Here is a 24,311-nt window from a genome sequence, read left to right as displayed (position 1 = left end):
GGAGGACTATAGGTACAAGTGTCATATACCACCTGAACATTTGACTCAACAAAATAAAAGTTTGCGGTTAACTGGCCCCACCCTTCTTAGAAAATAATTGGAGAGATGAGAGGAGGCAATATTGCTGAACTTGAAATGGAGGGAAGGCCAGAGAGAGAGAGAGGACAGTAACCCAGATCACTTCATTCCAGCTGTTCTTTGAGGCAGTGTATCCAAAGCCAACAATTAGTCCCATGCTGCCACACTATCTGAGTTCTTTGGCCTCTCTAGACAAGACCAACAACCAGAGCCTCTCCTGAAGGAAGCATGCCTGCTCTCTGCCAGCATTGCCTGGGCCCGTGGAAACCCAGCTTCCCTGTGATTCAGTGTCAGAGATTCCAGATGTACACAGTTGACGGGAAAGCTGAGGAGCTGCCCCATGATCACCACCCTCCCTAATAAACTGTCCAGTTGAACATGTGCCCAGCCTGACTTTTTGCCAAGCAGCTGCATTCCCTCTGAAGCTGAAGCTCTACTCACATACCATTACACTCATTTCCAGGCAAGACACCAGTGATCTTTGTACAGACCTCTCACCAAGACCACCAAGGCTTATCCTTTCTGGGGGGCATTGATATTACTAATACTCATTCACTCCGTTCCTACTCTGAAAGTACCAAAATTGACTCATTCAGAAGACAAGGTGATTTGTTAGGTCCCAGAAAGTTGCTCTGTAATCCACAGGCTGCAGACTTCATCTCTGCCCTGACCTTATCTCAGCCAGTCTGGTATTTTATAGTCTCTTTATTATAAAGTTATGAGGGCAACTGTATCTCAGGGGGCTGTCAGGTCTGTTAACCTCAACTCTGTACCCATTTCTCATGGAAGAGAACCCCAGTGAAGGCCAAATGTTATCCCAGGCAATGGAATTCTAGCCTAAAATCAGATTTTAGTCATGGTTTCCTAAGGGCCCCGCATCTGAGGCTAAGACACGTATCCCATCACAGCCTGCTGCAGCTGCCACATTCAGGGTGTTCTGTTCACACCAGGCAGGCCACCTCTTCTGCATTTTCAAACCTATACACTCTAGACAACCAAAACTGCCAGGGAGCATGTGTTCTGGTTGATGTTCTGTCGCCATGCTTCTTGACTAGATCTCACTAGCCCTGAATATAGTCTGTGAAGTACAGAATCAAAAATGACATCCTGTGCATTACTGTTACGTGAGACTCCCATCCTGAAGTCAAGGGATGCGTGGGAAGCATGAGGAATTGTTGCCTTCTAACTCCCAGTGCTTCCTTGCATGTTTCTGACCCAACCTCCTAGCATGGACATTTTCTATATTAGCCCCTGTCTTTGCCTCCAAGGCCAATCTGTTAATCTTCCTTCAGAATCATTTGACTTCTGACCTAGCCCCCAGGTCACCTCTCAGTTTAGAGGGGTGTGTCTTTGTCCACCTGAACCCTGCTCACCACATAGAGTGATGACCAAAGAGAACATCTCATTCAAAAGCTCAAAGGAAACCTACCATCACCATCACTGTGTCTCTGTAAAGCTCCTTGTCCCTGCAGGGTTTCTGTTCAGCTCTCTAGTCAGAACACCCCCAACGTGTTTTCCATGTTCCCCTCCACTACCAACCTGCATAATCATGATGCTTCAACTCCTCTCACGTCCACTTGACCTGGAGTCTTCAAACCCATCAGATGAGCCTGTGGTTCAGAAGTGAGAGAATAATAAAGACAGAATTTCTCACTTTAATTCAGCTCCTTCCCTAGAAATTAGCTGGCATCCTCAATTTTACTTCCAACCTGTTTTCATCCCAGCTCTCCTCAGCTCTTGATTCTTAACTTTGCCATCACTATTCCTACCTTTTGTATCCGCTGAATGAATTTGGTTTTCTGGCTTCATCCATCGATTTTATGGAAACTCCACCTTGTACTCACTGCTCTGGTACATCAGCCATGATTGGTCAGGTCAGACTGTGGTAACAAACAATCCCAATGTCTCAGAGCCTTAATACAACAAAATTTGTCACTTATTCTCTATGTCTGGTGTGAGGAGGCAGGGGGCTGTGCTCATTGTAAGTACTCAAATGACCCAAGCTGATGGAGGCTCCATCTCAGTACCTCAGCTCTCTTCCTACACAATTGTGGTAGGAAGAAAGTGTGGCATATAATGTGCTTGATCTTTAGACACCTGACCAGAAATAACACATACGGCTTCTACTCACATTTCACTGGACAAAGCAAGTCAGATGTCTGTGTCTAACTTTAAAGGGAAGGAAAAGTCTAATCTACCATGAACCTAGAAAAATAAATTATTGGAGTATTTTTAATGATCTTAATGAGAGGCCCATTGGGCTATGGCCCATTTGTTTGTCACCCCTAGCCAAGGCCCACCCGAGTGCCCCAGTCCCCTCTTTCTCTCTTTGATCTTGGAAGAAACTTCCATTCTTTCACCCCTATTCACTCATCCCATATTGGCTCCTGCTCTCTGCATTGCCCCTAAGATGAACTCCCAGCTGTAGGATCCCTACTTTTACCTCTGATTCTGGTCTCTGCCTTTTGGCTTCAACCCACAAAGAAATCAGAAAGAATTTCTGTACCCACATGTCATAGCTGGAACCCACCAAAGCTAGGTTAGTCCTTGTCTTCCCTCACCTTTCTGACAGTGGAGGTTTAGATACTCAGAGGCCCAGACTTGCAGCTGGAGGACAAATACCAAAGCTGTGTCCAAGGAAGGGTGCCAAGACTGAGGAACTCAGCCAAATCTAATCACCATGCAAGGAGCCAGAGGCAAGAAACAGGATCCTGAGACAAGGTCAGGGAGCCGGGGAACATGAGAGTGAAAACCAGCAGGGCAGATGCTGCAAATAGAAACTCCGTAAACAAGGCCCCATATTCACACTTTAGGGTTTTCTAATTAAATCTCTTTAATCAAAGTAATACCTGCACACGTTTTACAGAATCAGTTGGTAGTCCAAGCCTTTCAATGAAAATCTCCAGTTCCATTCTCTGCCATTGAGGCAAACTTTTTCAACTTTTTAGGCTTTTCTTTTGATACATGTGTCTTCAGATGTTAATAATTTGGTTATATAGTCTTGAATTTTTTGTTTTAAACTATCTGTTTAGTCTAGCTAGTGCCTTTCTGCTGTGAAATAAGGGAAATTAGCTCTCATACGCACATATCTACTTTCCCACTCCCTGCCTTCCAGTGTTAATCCATATTCAGTGTCAACACGAGGCTGACTATGTAAATAATGTCACAGAGGCAACAGCACAAGAGTAAGAACTCTGGAGGCAGATTATCTGAATTTGAATCCTGCCTCCACCACTAGCTGTGTGTGTTAGACTAAATAATATCTTCTCAAAGGTGCCAGTGCCCTAATTTCCAGAACATGTGGCTAGTTTACTCTACAATGTAAAAAGGAATTTGTAGATGTGATTAAGTCAAGGATTTTGACTTATTATATATTTTCACTAATTATCCTGGGTTACCAGGTGCACCCAGTGTAATCATATGTCTTATTAAGAGGAAGGCAGAAGAGTCAGAGAGAGAAGATGTAAGGATGGAAGCAGAAGTCAGAGGGAGAGAAGATGCCTCACTGCTTACTTTAAAGATGGAGGAAGGGGCCATGGGCCATGGAATGTAGGTGGCCTCCAGAAGATGGAAAAAGCAAGGAAATGAACTCTCCCTTAGAGCTTCCAAATAGAATGCAGGCCTGCAGACACCTTGATTTTAGCTCATTGAAACCTATTTTGGACCTCAAGGCTCCAGAACTTCAAGATAATAAATGTATATCGCTTTAAACAATTAAGTTTGTGGTACTTTGTTAGAGTAACAAGAGGAAATGAATACACTGTGTGACCTTCAACAAGGTCCTTTTGCCAAAGATTTCTTATCTGCAAAATGACTTCCCTGATGGACCAGTGGTTAAGAATCCACCTACCATTGCAGGTGGCTGAGGTTCATTCCTTTGTACAGGAAGATTCCACATGCCACTGGACAACTGAGCTCATCCTCCACAAGAGAAGCCATCTCAGTGAGAAGCCCGCACACTGCAACTGGAGAGTAGCTCTTGCTCACCACAACTAGAGAAAGCCTGCACATAGCAACAAAGATGCAGTGCAGTGATAAATAAATAAAATAATTTTTAAAGAGATAAATTTCAATTAAAAAAAAATGAGCTACTAAGAGGATTGTGCATGCATGCTAAGTCACTTCAGTGGTGTCCAACTCTTTGCGACCCCATGGACTGCAGCCCTCCAGGCTTCCCTGTCCATGGGACTCTCCAGGCAAGAATACTGGAGTGGCTTGCCATGCCCTCTTCTAGGATATCTTCCCGACCCAGTGATTGAACCTGAGTCTCCTGTCTCCTGCATTGCAGGTGGGTTCTTTACCACTAGACAACTGCAAAGCCACTGTGAGGATTAAAGTTAATAAATGTAAAACAGTTGAAACAGTGCCTAACACATAGTAAGTGCTATGTGTGTGTTTGCTATTATTGTTTGTAGCTAAGCCACCAAAAGTAGTATGATTTTGTGCCTTTTCTTTTATCTTTTTCTTGCACTTATTAGTGTTCATATTCATAGAAGACCCCCTTAGTCTTCTATGAATTTATCACAAACTCATCTGAAGGTATAAAACTGCCTGTGAATACAGCCATACATATAGCTGACATATCCATTCAATTATTTTCTGGGATACATCACTTCTGGAGTCCTGAGTTTTCTTCTCCACTGTGAGCAGGTTGCTGTCTATGCATGCTGCCCAGCTACTGCCCCTTCATTGTTCTTCTGGGTTTTCCTTTCATTCTTCTGTTCTGTCTCCCATTTTCCTTGGTTCTATGTCTTCCTCTTTCTTTTTCTCTACTTTTACTGAGACACAATTGTGTCCAGTGGTTAAGACTTTGCCTTCCAATGCAGGAGGTTTGGATTCAATCACTGTTGGGAAGCTAAGAGTCCACATGCCTTGTGGACAAAAAAACAAAACATAAGACAGAAGCAATATTGTAACAAATTCAATAAAGACATAAGAAAATTTTAAATAAACTAAAAAATAAATGTGTTTTTGATAAGATCTATTTATTTAATCAGATAAAACTTAAAAAAAAAAAAGCTTAAAACAAGAGTAGACAGTCCTGAAAGGACATATACCTTATAACCCAAGTTGGAAATACATGAAGGATTATGACTAGTGATTCTAGTTGTGCAGCATAATGACCCTGGGGATGGTACCCACTTCCTACTGTTCCCATTATTCATGTCCCTATTCAATGTTCTTTCTTCAAACGGCTCTTAAACTGTTAAACCTAAAACAGTCATTCTCTTAATCTTGCTTTATTTTTCTTTGTAGTGCTTAGTCAAAGCATAACATTTTATTATTAAAAAAATTTTTTTTTCATATTGGAGTATAATTGATTTACAATGTTGTATTAGTTTCAGGTGTACAGCAAAGTGATTCATGTATAATATATCTATTCTTTTTCAAATTTTTCTTAAAACTTTTCAAATTATTTTCCCATTTAGGTTATTACAGAATATTGAGTAGAATTCCCTGCACAATACCTTGTCTGAAAGAGTGCAGAGTAGAAGGATGTACGCTTATCTTCCCCTGTGAGAACACCACTAAACAACCATTGTTGTAACCCATGACAAAAAAGATACCCCATGTCCAAGGACAAAGGAGAAGCCACAATAAGATGGTAGGAAGGGTGCAATCACATCTAAATCAAGCCCCATACCCACCAGAGACTCTTGGAGGGCACAAAGAGAAAGCTTGTGTGCACTAAGACGCAGGGAAAGGAGCATTGCAGCCCACAAAAGACTGAGCCAGACCTGCCTGTGAGTGTTTGAGGGGCTCCTGCAGAGGCCTGGGTCAGCACTGCAGCACATGGACACTGGCAGCAACAGTCCTGGGAGGTGCGGCGTGTGGCATGGGTCCTCTTGAAGGAGGTCACCATTAGCCCCACCATACAGCTGCCTCTCATCTGAGTTAAATTCGCCCATTCCAGTCCATTTTAGTTCACTGATTCCTAAAATGTTGATATTCACTCTTGCCATCTCCTGCTGGACCACTTCCAACTTACCCTGATTCATGGACCTAACATTCCAGGTTGCTATGCAATATTGCTCTTTACAGCATCAGACTTTACTTCCATCACCAGTCATGTCCACAACTGGACGTTATTTTTCCTTTGTCTCTGTCTCTTCATTCTTCTCGAGTTTTTTCTCCACACTTTTCCAGTAGCATATTGGGCACCTACCGACCTGGGGAGTTAATCTTTTTGCCTTTTCATACTGTTTGTGGGATTCCCAAGGCAAGAATACTGAAGTTGTTTGCCATTCCCTTCTCCAGTGGACCACATTTTGTCAGAACTCTCCACCATGACCCATCCGTCTTTGTTACTCTGCCAACAAAGGTCCGTCTAGCCAAAGCTGTTTTTTACAGTAGTCATGTATGGATGTGAGAGTTGGACTATAAAGAAAGCTGAGCACTGAAGAATTGATGCTTTTGAACTGTGGTTTTGGAGAGGACTCTTGAGAGTCCCTTGAACTTCAAGGAGATCAAAACAGTCAATCCTTAAGGAAATCAGTCCTGAATATTCACTGGAAGGACTGATGCTAAAGCTGAAACTGCAATACTTTGGCCACCTGATGCAAAGAGCTGACTCCTTAGAAAAGACCCTGATGCTGGGAAAGATGGAAGGCAGGAGGAGAAGGGGATAACAGAGGATGAGATGGTTGGATGGCATCACCAACTCTATGGACATGAGTTTGAGCAAGCTTCAGGAGTTGGTGATGGACGGGGAAGCCTGGAGTGCTGCAGTCCATGGGGTCACAGAGAGTTGGACACAACTGAGTGACTGAACTGAACTGAACTGAGAGCTGCTGGTGGGTGATCCACAAACTGGAGAACAATTATACCAAAGAAGTTCTTGCACTGTTATGAAAGTTCTAGGCCCCAAAACAGCCTTCCCAACCTGGGGATCTTTGGCAAAGGGACTGGGAACCCTCAGGGAATCTGACTTTGAAGGTCAGTGAGATTTGATTATAGAACTTCCATAGGACTGGGGAAACAGAAACTTTGAGGGCACAGACAAAACCTTGTGCACAATAGGACCCAGGAGAAAGGAGCAGTGACCCCACAAGAGATTGAGCCAGACTTGCCTGTGAGTGTTTGGCAGTCTCCCACAGAGGCATGGGTCAACAGTGGCTACCACAGGGTCAGGGGTTCTGGCCACAGCCAGTCCTGGGAGGCTCAAGGTGCTGGCCTAAGTCCTCTTGGAGGAGGTGGCCATTACCCCTACCACAAAGCTATAGCCTACCATAGAGACTGCAAACTCTAGGACTGGGCTGCCTCAGGCCAACCTACAGGGAGAGAGCACAGCCCCACCCATCCGCAAATTAAAGTAGGTCATTGTTGATTATCTGTTTTATATATAGTATTGTGTACATATAAATCCCAAACTCCTAATTTATCCCTCCACTCACCTTTCCCCTTTGGTAACTGTTAGTCTGTTTATTTAGTCTGTGAGTCTGTTTCTGTTTTGTAATTAAGTTTATTTTTTACCCTTTTTTTAGATTCCACATATATGTGATATCATATGATTTGTCTTTCTCTGACTTACTTCATTCAGTATAATCTCTAGATCCATCCATGTTGATGCAAATGGCATTATTTCACTCCTTTTAATGACCGAATTACATTCCATTGTATACATGTACCACATTTTCTTTATCCTTTCATTTGTTGATATATATTTAGGTTGATTCCATGTCCTGGCTATTGCAAAGAGTGCTGCAATGAACATTAAGATGCATATATCTTTTTTAATTACTGTTTTCTCCAGATATATACACCAGAGTGGGATTGCTGGTTCACCTGGTAGCTCTAGTTTTAGTTTTTTAAGGAACTTCCATATTGTTCTTTACAGTGGCTGTACCAATCTACATTCCCACCAACAGTGTAGGAGGATTTGTTTTTCTTCACACCTTCTCCAGCATATTTGTTTGTAAACTTTTTGATGATGGCCATGAGGTGATGGAATTCCAGTTGAGCTATTTCAAATCCTGAAAGATGGTGCTGTGAAAGTGCTGCACTCAATATGTCAACAAATTTGGAAAACTCAACAGTGGCCACAGGCCTGGAAAAGGTCAGTTTTCATTCCAATCCCAAAGAAAGGCAATGCCAAAGAATGCTCAAGCTACCACACAATTGCACTCATCTCACACGCTAGTAAAGTAATGTTCAAAATTTTCCAAGCCAGGCTTCAGCAATATGTGAACTGTGAACTTCTGGATGTTCAAGCTGGTTTTAGAAAAGGCAGAGGAACCAGAGATCAAATTGCCAACATCCGCTGAATCATCGAAAAAGCAAGAGAGTTCCAGAAAAACATCTATTTCTGCTTCATTGACTATGCCAAAGCCTTTGACTGTGTGGATCACAATAAACTGTGGAAAATTCTGAAAGAGATGGGAATACCAGACCACCTGACCTGTCTCTTGAGAAACCTGTATGCAGGTCAGGAAGCAACAGTTAGAACTGGATGGAACAACAGACTGGTTCCAAATAGGAAAAGGAGTATGTCAAGGCTGTATATTGTCACCCTGCTTATTTAACTTATATGCAGAGTGCATCATGAGAAACGCTGGGCTGGAGGAAGCACAGGCTGGAATCAAGATTTCCGGGAGAAATATCAATAACCTCAGGTATGCAGATTACACCACCCTTATGGCAGAAAGTGAAGAATAACTAAAGAGCCTCTTGATGAAAGTGAAAGAGGAAAGTGAAAAAGTGGGCTTAAAGCTCAACATTCAGAAAACTAAGATCATGGCACCCGGTCCCATCACTTCATGGCAAATAGATGGGGAAACAGTGGAACCAGTGGCTGACTTTATTTCTTTGGGCTCCAAAATCACTGCAGATGGTGATTTCAGCCATGAAATTAAAAGACACTTACTCCTTGGAAGGAAAGTTATGACCAACCTAGACAGCATATTAAAAAGCAGAGACATTACTTTGCCAACAAAGGTCCATCTAATCAAGGCTATGACTTTTCCAGTAGTCATGTATGGATGAGTTGGACTGTAAAGAAAGCTGAGCTGAAGAATTGATGCTTTTGAACTGTGGTGTTGGAGAACACTCTTGAGAGCCCCTTGAACTGCAAGGAGATCCAACCAGTCCATCCTAAAGGAGATCAGTCCTGGGTGTTCATTGGAAGGACTGATGTTGAAGCTGAAACTCCAATACTTTGGCCACCTGATGTGAAGAGCTAACTCCTTAGAAAAGATCCTGATCCTGGGAAAGATTGAGGGCGGGAGGAGAAGGTGATGACAGAGGATGAGATAGTTGGATGGCATCACTGACTCAATGGACATGGGTTTGGGTGGACTCCAGGAGTTGGTGATGGACAGGGAGCCGTGGCATCCTGCGGTTCATGGGGTTGCAAAGAGTCGGACACGACTGAGCGACTGAACTGAACTGATTCTGACTGAGCTGTTTTATTATTTATTGGTTACTTGTTTATTGTCAGTTTCCTCAGCTACAGAATAAGCACCCCGGGTGCAGCTTCAGTGTCTTGTCCATATCATACAATCAGAGCTTGGATTGGAGCTTGGATCATCATCAATCACTTACTTAGCCTCTATTTTATGTTATGTATACAGTTAACATGAGAGGTAGGGAGGAACAAAGATGTATAAAAACTTCCATAAAGAAATCCCACTCCCTGAAAGGATAAAGTTCAAAGTCTTGGCAAGCAAAGGTTGGACATCATAAATCCAAGGGGATAGTAAGGTTTTATTTATTTTTTAAATATTCAAGAAGCTAGATTTGTCTCTGGACATATAGAAGAGCCCCTCTCCTTCCCTCCAGTCCCTCCAAAAAGCCCAAGTTCCCAAATTTTTTCAACAGAGGGCTGCATCAGGTTCCAGCCAGTCTTGCTCAAAGCACCTCCCTTGGTAATTGACAGCTGGGGAAATCCCAGGGAAGCCCGCCTCCATGCCCCGTCCCGCCCCTCCCGCACCACGCTAGACTGAGTGGCGCAACCCGGTGGGAGCGGCTGCTGCTGTTTCAGCCAATGGAAGGAAACAGAAGCAGGAGCCTGTGTAAACAAACCCAGAGAAGCTGGGCCTTGGGCTCCTCCCCGACGTGGGGCCGGACGGATCCTTGGCCCAGTGCCTTATCCGGGAAAAGCATAGCGTCCTTTCAGCCTATCAGAGCTGGTGCCTCTCGCAAGGAGACGCTCCACCCGGAGGGAAAGAACGAAGGGAGCGAAAAGACAGGCATTAGTACCAATCAGAAGCTGATATCTCTGAGGGAGTGGGCGGGAACTGCTTCTCATTTAGGCCAATAACCAGCGCACGTGCCCTTCTAGGTGACTGAGCGGCATCCTCTTTGGTCCAATAGACAAATGGGGCGGTGCCCAGCAACCAATGGCTTGGGTTCGGGGGCGGGGTGAGAAGCCAGTGTGCAGTAAGAGGTAACCTGACGAGTGGTAGAGGCGCTCCCCCGGTTCTGTGGCTCGCGCTTTGGTACTAGGGACCGAGACTGTTCTGGCGACGGCTACCTCTGCGGCGACGGCTGAGGTTCTCCGAAGAGTAGCGGAGGACGGTCCGGAGGAGGGGCTTCTAGTGAACGCAGGTGGGCTCGCGCGCCGGGCTGCCGGAGAGAGAACCCACGGGAAGCGCCGCTCTCCCGGCTCTGGGGGGCCCTGCGCCTCCCTCTGCGCTGCCCTCGGGGCTGTGAGGGGCGGCGCCTGTCTGCCCGAGCTCCTGTGGGGAGGGTAAGCCGGCAGGTCCCACGTCGCGGCCCTCGACGAGAAGGGGCGACCGCTGGGGTCAGCCCCTGCCCCTCGGGGGCGCGGGGCGGTCAGTGGTCCCTTTCTCCCCGCACCCGCGCGGTATTCTAACCCCGCCCTCAACTTTCCTGACCCCTGCCCCACCCCCCAGCCCCCTTCTAATACTCGGACTGAAGTCTCAGGCTTGCGTGTCCTTTTACTGCCCGAGTGGGTGCCACACTGCTGGCAAAATGACCAGGGCTGCCTCCTGCGGTCCTTCTCCCGGAGGCGGGAGGGTGGAGGAGTTGCGCACTTCGCCCCTCCCCCATTCGCGGGACCCCCACCCCAACCACCGCCCCCGCCGCCTTATTTGCGTTTCTTAAACACTCTCTGCTTCCCGCGTTATTCTAGCCTTCATTGTTGATACCTCTTGTGAGTTAGGGACCTTGGTCACTTCTCTTCATCCTTCCCTTCAGCGAGTCGGCCCTTTGCTCCCTCCCATCCCCTAAATTTCGTCCTCATCTCTCATAGAAACTAACATTTTCCACTTGCCCCTACCAGGCAGCTGGAAGGTGAACCCAAGAGACGCAGAATATACAGTACGGGGAGCTTTTGAAGGTTGGGGACTTTTAATCAGTTTGTTAATGGTAGCCGCTTCTTGCCCTCCTGAAAATGGCACTTGATCATTATATCCTTTATGAAATTTGTCCCATTATAGTTGTTTGGTGATCATTTTTGAAAACGCAAATGAGAAGGGTTTACTGGCAGCAAGAAAGTTTTAAATGTATTATTACTATTTTTATTCAAATAGAACTGGGTTATACTTGAAACAGCTTAACTGGGGTGTGGGAGAGTTTGCAGTGTAAGTAATGGCTTGACTACCCTACTTAGTCATAAAATATAGGACATATTTTGGCTGTATAGCACTGTAATTTGTATTATATAGCATTAATCTCTTTAAAAACAGCATTTTGTATTCCCCTTTCACAGAGAATTTGGATTCACTTTCATAATATATCAGTTTGGGTTTCATTAGTGGTGGTTCTAGCCATATGTTTCTAGATGGTACAAACTATGTTGTGCCTAAATAAAATATGCCAAGAGTTTTTGTGAGGAAAAAGTAACCTATCATACTCAGTTTTGATTGAGACTTTAGGGTTTTGAAAATATTAATTTAGATGTTGGACAGTGAGGATTTTGTTTGAGGGGATGGAGGAAATTGAAGTATGGGGATGAGCCAGATGGGTTTTTTATCCTCTATGCATGGGGGAAGGGAGGAAGAAAGAAAATACAGGTGTCCAAAGCCTTGTAGATTCAAACTGTGCTTAGTTTCACGACTTTACATAAATTCAAGTTATTCTTCCTAGTTCTTAGTGGGGAAATGTAAACAGTGAGTTTAACGACAACGTCTGCTGTGTTTTAGCCAGAATTTTACAAGCCTTTGTGAAAAATTCTTGTTGTTTTCCTTATCTTATTTGTGACACATATCAATACTGCCTTGTATTTTACTATGGTAAAACTGTATTTTGTATGTAGAGAAGTCTAATAGAATTAAAAGGAGTCTAATCTGAAGAGGCAGCATGGTCTAGTGGACCATATGTTTGAGCCCTGTTAATATGGAAAATCACACTGAAAAGAGGAAAATCTTAAAACTGCTCTAATAAATGCCTAGATGTCTAGAACACAGCAACAAAATTATGACAGAATTATTAGCAATCATCAAATAAAAGTCCTAGACAAATTATAAACCTATGAATTGGTTATTACACAATTGTGAGTTGGTATAAGGTGCAGTTGAAAACCAAATTTCTTTTTGTACCATCTTTTCAGATGTATTTGTGCTTGGTAATTACTCCTTCGCAAATTTAGAACCATAACTACGACTTCTTCTAGAGACCTTGCCTTTAAGGAACTCATACTTTGATGGAAGAGAGATCTGTAAACCAAGAATTAGATGTGGAGGGAGAGGTTCCATAGTGTAAGATGTGTACGGGGCATAGAGAAGCAATGTGGCACGGTGTTCTCGCCTCACGTCCTACTGCTGTAGACCTTCTGAAGTGCCTTTTCCCAGACTACCTGCTTCTTTCACGTATCTGGGCTTTTCTCTGTAGGTACTGTTCTCTCTTAAAAGACTTTTCCATACCTTCTGTGCCTGGTGAGGTCCTACTTGAAAAATCTTACTGAAGCCTCACACTGCCTCCCCTCCATTCAAATAATTATTATCTGTATTTTTTGTTACCTCATTATAAATAATTACGTTGATTCTCACTATTCATGAGAATATATAAAATCACACAGAGCACTAAATTAGTGAATACTGAACAATTGCTCCTAGGGAAAGTATGTTCATATCTCACATAGATTTGAATCTTTTCCTAAATACAACTCATTCTGGTAGATTCTATTTCTTTATTTTACAGAAGAGAAAATGAGGTACAGAAGTGTTAAGTGACTTGCGTGAGGCCAACCCCTAATAGTGCCAGAGTTCAGATTGAAACCCTGCTCTGCTGGCTGCCCCCCACCCCACCCCCCTCAAGCCAGAGCTTCCTGCACTGCACTGCCCTCTACTGACCTGCGTCCTTTGTTATCCCCACAAAAGCTGAAACTAAAAGGCAGAGCACTGCCTTGTTTGACCTTATCTGGGAACGTACTCAGGAATGAGGCAGAATTTTTGCCCCTCTATGCATGTCTGTGAATGACTGCAAAAGCACCATCAGTGTTGATGTAGAGGTTACAAGTAAATTTTAGCAAGTAGGCAAGTTCGCAAATAGAGGATCCACAAATAATGAGGATCCAGTGTACTTGCGAATGAGCCCTGGAATCTATTTCAGGGCAACTGTCCCTGCAACTCACTGTAGAATTATTTTTGAGAATTCATTCTCTTATTCATTTATTCAGCAAATATTTATTGAGCACTTACTGTAAGCCAAGCTCTGTTTTAGACTGTGGTGTACAAACTAGAGACTAAGGTGCTCCCTTGTAGATGCTCCGTTTGAATAACAGAGACAGACGGCTAACAGTCTGGAGAGAGGTCTAGTTTGGAATTAGAGATTAGTTTGACCAAGATAAAGTCCTGTGCGGCCCCTCCCACTTCACATCCTCTTAACATACTGATTTCCAGTACATTTCTCTTCTACTCCATGCATATACTCTGCCTTTTGAGCCTTTCTACTTGTCATTGGTTGATTTTGAGGCTGTTTACTCATATAGTTGGTAGGATATTATAGAAGGATCAGATTGATCTGGTCTTTAATTTCTGTGTTTGCCACCTACCACCTGAGTGACTTTGGTCAAGCTGTTGAACTTTTTTATTTTTTCCCATTTATTTTTATTAGTTGGAGGCTAATTACTTTACAGTATTGTAGTGGTTTTTGTCATACATTGACATGAATCAGCCATGGATTTACATGTATTCCCCGTCCCGATCCCCACTCCCACCTCCCTCTCCACCCGATCCCTCTGGGTCTTCCCAGTGCACCAGCCCCGAGCACTTGGCTCATGCATCCAGCCTGGGCTGGTGATCTGTTTCACCCTAGATAATATACATGTTTCGATGCTGTTCTCTTGAAACATCCCACCCTCGCCTTCTCCCACAGAGTCCAAAATTCTGTTCTGTACATCTGTGTCTCTTTTTCTGTTTTGCATATAGGGTTATCGTTACCATCTTTCTAAATTCCATATATATGCGTTAGTATACTATATTGGTCTTTATCTTTCTGGCTTACTTTACTCTGTATAATGGGCTCCAGTTTCATCCATCTCATTAGAACTGATTCAAATGAATTCTTTTTAATGGCTGAGTAATATTCCATTGTGTATATGTACCACAGCTTCCTTATCCATTCGTCTGCTGATGGGCATCTAGGTTGCTTCCATGTCCTGGCTATTATAAACAGTGCTGCGATGAACATTGGGGTGCACGTGTCTCTTTCAGATCTGGTTTCCTCAGTGTGTATGCCCAGAAGTGGGATTGCTGGGTCATATGGCAGTTCTATTTCCAGTTTTTTAAGAAATCTCCACACTGTTCTCCATAGCGGCTGTACTAGTTTGCATTCCCACCAACAGTGTAAAAATCTCCACACCCTCTCCAGCATTTATTGCTTGTAGACTTTTGGATAGCAGCCATCCTGACTAAGCATGTAATGGTACCTCATTGAGGTTTTGATTTGCATTTCTCTGATGAGTGATGTTGAGCATCTTTTCATGTGTTTGTTAGCCATCTGTATGTCTTCTTTGGAGAAATGTCTGTTTAGTTCTTTGGCCTATTTTTTGATTGGGTCATTTACTTTTCTGGAATTGAGCTGCAGGAGTTGCTTGTATATTTTTGAGATTAATCCTTTGTCTGTTGCTTCGTTTGCTATTATTTTCTCCCAATCTGAGGGGCTGTTGAACTTTTAGAGCCTGTTTCCTGATTTCAGAAGTGGTGATCTGATGTGCTAGGCCCTTGTTAGTTGAGAGGAAGAGACACACATATTACTTTTGATGATGAGGGTTTAATGTAACTATAATGGAATATCATCTTTGCCACCATATTGTCTGTTGGCCCTAGTGCTTTCAGTTTTAGGATAGGTTTAGAATTTAAGCTCTGAAGACCTGCTTTCTTTTGTTTTGTTCACTCACCATTTGTGTTTCCTAAGAGAGAGTATCTGATTGGATTCTTTTGTCACCTTACAAAATGGAGGACACAGCAAAATTTTGAACCAAGCCATGTCCTAAGTGATCTTCCTCATGTTCAGCCTGTAGATTGTCCTTAGAGTTCTGAGTTTAGTCCAGGAGTTTGTAGCCGAAGAAGTAGGATTGGTTTCATGTATTATCTATGACACAGACTGTAGCATATACAGAAAGAACCCCTTGATGACAGTTTCTTCAGAAAACAACTGAGTGTAGAGTGGTCCTTAGAATTTCATGGACTTCTGTCCTATTAAAATACTTGCCTACCATGATCATAGACAGTGTTTAATAAAGCACCTAATAAAGTGATTGTTACATGTCAAATATTGCATAGATCTTCCTTTTGATGTTGCATTTGACATTATTATAGCGTGGTTATTTGTTTATATGGCTGTCTTCTTTACTCGACTATTCTCCATGAGGGAGGGTTAACATCTTCATCCTCTATCCTGGGCTCTTAGTTCTGTGCCTGAGGCATGGTAATAAATGCACAAATGTCTGACTTAAGGAATTCCTTAACTCTTCCTGAGAGGATGGAAGGATGGGAAAGCTTCCCAGAGAAAATACTGCTTAGGCTGGTTCTTAAAGAATGAGTAGGAAAAAAAAAAAAAAAAGAATGAGTAGGAAGGTTTTCTAGATGAATAAAACCTTGAGGCAGCATTCCAAATAGGGACTAGCAGGTACAAAGGCACATAGATATAAAAAGATAATGAAGTTTATTATATACTCCTAGCAGATTAAAACAGCAAACAAAAACCAAAAAACTATCAGTGGGCTTGGTCGGAAGGCATGTCACAACTGAATTAACTTATGATCATACCTGCTCAGTAACAGATGCAAATTTTAGGGAGAAAGTATAATATCTTCAGGTTGTTGGCAGGGTGTCAACAGTTTAGAAATACAAATACTGACTTTTGGGAACTATTACACTGTAGTGAATTCATCATGAAGGTCATTATGTGTGTGCACTGTTCAAGGTGCTGAAAATGTAATCAAACTTACTCTCAAGAGGCTAACAAGCTACCAGGGAGACAGATAAATGATTTATTGTGTAAGTGAGGTAATAGAGATGGGAATAAAGTGCTGTCTGACCCAGGAGAAAGGAGTATTTCATAATATGAAATGCTGGAGGAAGATTTCTCAAGTGAGGTGGTATTTGAGCTGTGCCTTGGTGGGTGAAGAGTTAGGAGTGCACTAGACCAAAATTAGGGACTTTGTGAAGACAATTAGTGGTAGGAAAGACTTTAAGAATTATCCCTTTTTGCTATATCTGTTTTGGGCCTTCAGTTAATAGATTTGTTCAGGCAGTGTCTGTGAGCATAAAATGTGAATAGTTATGCCGCAGTAGAATTTTGTGTCAAAATAAACTGGGTTAAAGTTTTCTGAAATGCAGGGCATCTCTAAAGTCTTTATTATATTAACATCCTTTGTGAATCATGGCTCTCCAAAAGGGCTACATTGTATTCAGCCCACCCCCACAGCATACCTAAACATCTTTTGGAACAGAATTTGAGGAATGATGAATTAAAATGTATTTTTACCAAACCAAGATTTATCGGTAGTCTCCATGTCCACTGTAATGTATGATTATGTAATGTAATGTATAATATGTATACATGTATGTATGTATACATAATATGTATGTATGTAATGTATAATAATGTAAAATAATGTATAATTCTATAATCTCATAGATAAGAAGGAGAGACATTTGGAGAGAAAGAATACATTCTAGCCAAGTTATTATCATCTTGGTCAATGTGTCCCAAATTTTAAAAATGATTATTATATGATCACCTCCTCCCTTGAAAAGTATGGCTTGTTAATACTTTGAAATTCTATAAAGTGATCAGACACACCCTGGGAAGGTACAGAACCAGAGCAAGAGTCAGTGGTGGGGGCAGGCAGTGGCCGTCTTGGAATGGTACTCTTCCACCTTGAGAGAATGCTGCTTTTATTTTGCATTCATTTTAGGCCATATTAGACATATATTTTTCTAGTAGGGCATTTTAAGAGCATACTGAAAATCCACACCCTTTTCTGACTCTGGAATTTCAGGGGATGATTGCCAGTGTTTTCTTTTCAATAAGATTTGGTTATATGAGAATTAATTAATGACCTTGCTGCATAATTTTAGTTCATCTGTCAAATTCTGATTATGATTAACTCCCAAGGTGTTGTTAAAACTAAGGAAGCAATGATCATGTTTTTTATATGAATTTGAAGTCAGAAGATCTATGTTTGAGATTTGTCTCTGCCAACTTTCTATCTGAATGACCTTGGGAAACAACTGCCTCACCATCTGTAGCCTCTTTTTACATTTTTTTCCTTTCCCATTTTGACAAAATGAAAGTACATAGGGGTAATATAAGAATTAAATGATGCATGTAAACACTTCATGAATTCTGAAGTGGTATACAAATAAAAGACAGACTGAAGAAATGCATCCAGTTTAATTTTCATTAACATTTTTAGTTTTTAATTTTATTTTATAAAAATAGTACTTATTGTCCATAGTAAAATTAAAAAGTATTGATAGGGAAAAGCTACAAAGCATTTCATAGATCTATCATACTGAGACAATGGTTAACATTTTGATGGATGTATACTTTCTGTGCATATTAGTGTGGACATATGCAGTATTTAATAGTAACAGGTTTATCTTGGGTGTTTTGTTGGGGTCACTTTATTTTTCTAGGTCCCCTAAGAGTACATTTGCTTGGTCCAAGGAATTGTTAAGTCTTTTGCTACATATTGCTATGTATAATGAGAATAGGAGCTGACTTCTCTGCTTGGTGAAATGAGTCACCTTGCAGTAATTTAATATCCTGCACCACTTCAGAAGCGTCATGAAAGACACATTCAGAAATGAGCTTAATGTATTTACATAGTTATGCTTGGTATTGTTTGTAGTTGCATGAAAAGGATAACTCCAGTGTATCAACAGGAGCTAGTTAAGTAAACCTTGATACATCCAAAACCATGGAATATTGTATAGCTGTAAGAAGAATGAGGAAGAGAAAAACAAGGGTAGAATAAGAATATATATTGCTTATAATTTGCAAAAAGAAATTCTGAAATGATATATAAGAAACCAATGAAAGAAATAGAAGTGGGAATCAGATTTCACTGTATATGCCTTTATATATGCATGCGTGCTAAGCTGCTTCAGTCGTGTCTCTGTGCAACCCTGTGGACTGTAGCCCACCAGGCTCCTCTGTCCATGGGATTCTCCAGGCAAGAATACTGCAGTGGGTTGCCATGCCCTCCTCCAGGGGACCTTCCCGACCCAGGGATCAAACCCATGTCTCTCATGTCTCCTTCATTGGCGGGCAGGTTCTTTATCACTAGGGCCACCTGGGAAGCCCATATATGTATAAATAAAAAGTTTTTGAATCATATGTTTGTATCACCTTTTCAAAAAAATGAGTGAATAAATGAAAGAATGGATGAAATGGAGTGAAGAGAAAGAGAGGAGAAAAAAGGATCTGAGGTGCTGCCCATCTCTTTAGTATCAGGTGAATACATAGTTATTAGTATAGTGGAAAAGATTGCAAGAGAGGCCCCAGGAAAGATTTCGCAGCTTTATTTTTCTTGTTTACTCAGTTTTGTATATTTAAAAAAATATTGAAACTGCCAAATGGCAGTCCCCATTGCTTCAATAGCTGCTTTTTTTTTTATATTCACTTGTATTTTTTCATATGCATATGTATTATTTTTAATTGTATTTACATTTCTAATATTTTTAAACTTACCTAATTGTTTTTTTTTTTCCTGTGTCACTATAGAAGGACCTTTAAAAAAGGAAGATAGGGCAGTTTTGTTTAGTGCACATTCCCAAAGTGGTCTGAGCTACCTCAAAAGGCAGGAAATTCAAGCCCTCTAGTTTATACGGCACATACATACATTAGAAAAAATAAGAATAAGAAAAGAACATTTGTCCCTGATTATAAAAACCACACTTTTTAAAGTAATAATTCAGAATACAAAATAAAAGGAAAAATATCTTTAATTTTGCCACCCAAAACATTCTATTTTTTGATTTTAGACCTTTTTATGCATATAAACCTTTCCAAAAATAGAATTATAAAAGCTATTTTTCTTTAATTGTTGAGATGCTGAGGTAGAGGTTTTTTTTTTTTTTTTTCCCCTATTTCTTAGTTTTAGACCATCCTTGCATTTCTGGGCTGAACCCTATTTGATCATAACTTTTTCGTTTTGTTTTATTTTTAAATAATTTGGCTTTATTTGATCCTGTTTTATTTGAAATTATATGTTTGTAGCGTGGAAAATGTTTTAAAAATACTGTCTCTAAAAGTATATTTAAGACATTCTTAACTTACGGAACACAAATAGCATTAAATTTTCCAAATAACATGAATAAGGCTGAGTTCATCAAAAGATATGTGAATATTGTTAGGGCTCCAACCTCATAACACATTTAAATTAATTTTCAAAAAAAAAATTAATTTTCAGTGAAGTCTGCTAGTTTGAAAATTAACAAGTTTTTCACATACTAACTCACTGTTCCCTGGTTGTTCAATCTAGAGCCCATGACATTTCTTAGTTAAAATAGTTCTGGCATACTTATGGAGTTAGTTTTTGTTTTTGTTTTTTAATTTTAATGGAGTACAATTGCTTTAAAATGTTGTTTTAGTTTCTCCTGTACAATAAGGGGAATCAGCTATACATATACATATATCCCCTCTTATTTGGGTTTCCTTCCCATTTAGGTCACACAAAGCATTGAGTAGAGTTCCCTGTGCTTACAGTAGGTTATCCTTAGTTATCTGTTTTATACATGTGCGTGCATGCTAAGTTGCTTCGGCTGAGTCCAGCTATTTGCGACCCTATGGACTGTAGCCTGCCAGGCTCCTCTGTCCATGGGATCCTCCAGGCTTGCAGTGGGCTGTCATGCCCTCCTCCAGGGGATCTTCCCAATTCAGGGATCAAACCTGCATCTCTTGAGTCTCCTGCATTGGCAGGCGAGTTCTGTACCAATAGCACCACCTGGGAAGTGCACTTTATATATAGTAGTGTATATATGTCCATCCCAGTCTGTCATTTTATCCCACTCTCCTTCCGTCCTTGGTATCCATAAGTGAAAGTCGCTCAGTCATGTCCGACTCTTTGCGACCCCATGGACTATACAGTCCATAGAATTCTCCAGGCCAGAATACTGAAGTGGGAAGCCATCCCCTTCTCCAGGGGATCTTCCCAACCCAGGGATCAAACCCATGTCTCCTGCATTGCAGGCGGATTCTTTACCAGTTAAGCCACAAGGGAAGCCCAAGAATAATGGAAAGGGTAGCCTATCCCTTCTCCAGCAGATCTTCCCAACCCAGGAATCAAACTGGGGTCTCCTGCATTGCAGGCGGATTCTTTACCAGCTAAGCTACTAGGGAAGCCCTTGGTATCCTTAGGTTTGTTCTTATAGCATGGAAATTGGTCTGTGATTTTCTTTTGTGTTATTTTTGTTCTGTTTAATGTGTTGAGCAACCTGTATACTGTGGGCTTCTCAGACGGCTCTAGTGGTAAAGAACCTGCCTGCCAATGCAGCAAACATAAGAGACACAGGCTCCATCCCTGGATCGGGAAGATCCCCTGGAGAAGGAAATGGAAGCCCTCTCCAGGATTCTTGCCTGGAGAATCCCATGGACAGAGGAGCCTGGCAGGCTGTGGTCCATAGGGTCACACAAAGTCAGACATGACTGAAGCAACTTGGCATGCACGAACCTGTGTAGTAATCATTAGAAGGTTCTCTTCATTTGTTTGTGTTCTGAACCAGTTCAAGGGGATTACCTGCTTTTTGAAAGTATACTTTGTGGACTGTAGACTGGTCTTGCCCATCCTTTAGAATGCATTAAAATCAGGGAAAGTGAGGTTTTAATAGGGCTTCCCAAGTGGCGCTGGTGGTAAAGAACACACCTGCTTATGCAGGAGACTTAAAAGACACAGGTTCTATCTCTGGATCAGAAAGATCCCCTGGAGGAGGGCAACCCACTGTGGTCTTGCCTGGAGAATCCCATGGACAGAGGAACCTGGCAGGCTACAGTCCACAGGATCGCACAGAATTGGACACGACTGAAGCAACTTAGCACGCGTGTATGAGATTTTAGTATAGTGTAAACAGGAGCAGAAAAGAGTGTAATTATTTGAGAGTTTGCTTTTGATAGTGGCGTTCTCAGTGTCCATTACCTAGGCTTGTGCTGAGGTTGCACTCACCATCTGAGAGTTTACCAGATGTAACTGTCTACATATACTAAATGTGCATACCAGGGCTTTTCAGTCACCATTGAAAGCAAGGTCATGCAGTAAAATTCTACCTAGCTAGAAGCTTTTGAAGAATGGAGAATTCTGGTTTAATTCTATTAAGTTGGAAAGTATAAAGGTGAAAGAAGTCCTAAACTTGAACTCCCTGTTGAATGCAATGGAGTTCTAATAGCAAATAATTCCACTTTTCTTCTTTAGTAAGTTTGATATCTTCAGACCTAGTTGATGTTTTGTTACAGAATCACTATAAGTATATGAGGCACATATTCTGAAGATCTTTTTTTAGAACTTGGATGTAAGAGGATGTAAATGTATTGCGTGAAATCAGACTGGATGAGAACTGATGCCTGTTAAGCATCTATTTCAAACTAAATCTCTGCTTGCAGCTTGTTGTGTTATCTGACTTGTTAACTTGAGGGTGGGAGTTGTGAGGAAAGTATGTCTTAATTGGATGTCTTTATTCCATGTCAAGATAGAGTATACAGTACCCCTGGCTTTGGACATATAGAAGGAAACCCATTTTTCTACTTGCTGTAAACCAGTGGTGCTTCAGAGTCACATTGCTGGGCCCCACCCAGAGTTTCTGATTCCACAGGTCTAGGCTGGGGCCTGGTAGTTTGCATTTCTAACAAGTTCCCAGGTGATACTGATGCTGCTGGACCGGGGACTAAATTTTCAGAACCATTGCTGTATACTAATTTCTATAAATTCTAGAAATCTGGTTCTAGAAGAAAGCTGAATTTAGTCTGGGAGTGTAACAAGTGAGGAGGTTATGGAGCAGATCATGAAAGACTCAACTGTTGCTGCTAAGCATAGTGTCTGAGTTCAGGTAATGAGCAGTATATAGGGATATGACATAATTCTTGTTTCATGATTGGAAATCCTAGCCAAATAGCAAGTGAGAAATTTTATTTCATTTGCAAAGGTTAGAGACCAGGGGATTCTGGTCAAATAGGATTAAGTGATTAATCCTGTAAGAATGGGGCTTATTTATACGTCTCTTCTGTATTCTCCACTTAACATTTAGCCTTGCTTTAGAAGGGCTGATGTTTGTTTTAACTGGGAAAGTGCTTTGAGTGCTTATTAAAATGAAAGTTTTGTGTGTTTTTAAAGATATTAGCTATATTTATTCTTAAAATTTTTTTAAACAGTCATTTAAGAGAATAAGAAAAACTATTTTTGAAAAAGAAAACTCACTGGAATTATTTTATATGTTGGAGAATATCATCTGCTTCATAAAACATCAGGCAAAAAAAAAAAAAACAGAAAAAAAAAAAACCATCAGGCATCTTATGGATTTTTTTTTTAAGTGGTTAGGCATTACATTGTTTGAGGTAATACTAGTAATTCTCATAATCCTTCTGAAGATAAAAAATGAAGGCCAAAATCATAGACCTGGCATAGAAGCTGGGTGCAGAAGACAGCTATGAAGGAATACACAAATATATGCACACATCTACACACACACACGTACATATATGAAATATATATATTTTTAAATTATGGTTATTATTTTAGCTAAAGACAAAGATACTTGTTCTGAATTTAGGCATCAACTCTGGAAGCCACACCTTTTCCTGAAGGAGTTTTGCTTCAACAAGTTTTTCTCACTTGTCTGCTACCTCGTTTCTGTTGTTCCACTGCTGACGCCGGTAGCTGTCAAGTTGACCAGCTGGTCCCTCATTGACTGCTGGAGGAATAACTGGTATTGCAGACAGTGGGTGGGACAGACTCCCTGCTGGGAAACATGCTTGTTTTCCTCCCACCCCCACAGAGGAGGATTAGGAGGAGGAAAAGGAGAGGAGAACTATGTCCTAGAGGTCAGGCTCCTGCTTCTGAAGCTCGTCGCACAACCACTGGCTTTCTAACGTACAGTGTGTTTGTGGGCCCCACCCAGAGACCTGAATCTTGGTCTGATAGAATGGAGCCTGGGGGCTGCATATTTAACAACTTCCTGAAGAAATCTTTTGTAGCCAGATGGACTCATGCCTCAGGCTGTACCAGTGCTGGTCCTAGGTGAATTTTCACCAGCAGTGATAAAATAAAGGGCTTCCCAGCTGGCGCTAGTGGTAAAGAACCCACCTCCCAATGCAGGAGACATAGAGAAGCGGGTCCTATCCCTGAGTCGGGAAGCTCCCCTGAAGGAGGGCATGGCAACCCGCTAGAATATTCTTGCCTGGAGAATCCCATGGACAGGAGCCTGGCAGGCTACAGTCCATGGGGTCGCATAGAGATACACACGACTGATGCAATTCAGCAGTCAGGCAGGTGGTAAGATAAAGTTAGGACCACATAGTGTTTTTATTCAATACAAAGAATTAGAAGTTTTTGCATTAAATTAAGACCTTTTTATATTTTGTGGTGTTTAAAATATCCTTTTATACAATTATGTTGATAAGGATGTTTTCTGGGCTTCCCTCGTAGCTCAGTTGGTAAAGAATCCGCCTGCAATGCAGGAGACCCTGGTTCAATTCCTGGGTCGGGAAGATCTGCTGGAGAAGGGATAGGCTACCCACTCCAGTATTCTTAGGCTTCCCTGTGCTCAGCTGGTGAAGAATCCACCTACAGTGTGGGAGACCTGGGTTGGGAAGATCCCCTGGAGAAGGGA

At 41.7% G+C, this 24,311-nt stretch overlaps 1 protein-coding gene across 3 annotated transcripts in view; it reads left to right on the top strand.

The window, feature by feature from the left end:
* Positions 1 to 10,434: 10,434 nt before the first annotated feature.
* The window catches only part of PAIP2B (poly(A) binding protein interacting protein 2B), a 40,450-nt gene continuing 26,573 nt past the window's right edge, over positions 10,435 to 24,311 (top strand). For 2 of the 3 annotated variants that reach the window (XR_006343623.1, XM_043918332.1), the window contains exon 1: positions 10,436 to 10,623. The gene's annotated coding sequence lies outside the window, so the exon portion shown is untranslated. Of the gene's footprint in view, positions 10,624 to 24,311 lie in introns of all 3 variants that reach the window. The other variant, XM_043918333.1, reaches the window with a different exon arrangement.

This window comes from Cervus elaphus, chromosome 11 (genome assembly GCF_910594005.1).
Source record: "Cervus elaphus chromosome 11, mCerEla1.1, whole genome shotgun sequence".
NCBI lineage: Eukaryota > Metazoa > Chordata > Mammalia > Artiodactyla > Cervidae > Cervus > Cervus elaphus.
This window is presented reverse-complemented; position numbering and strand designations above follow the sequence as displayed.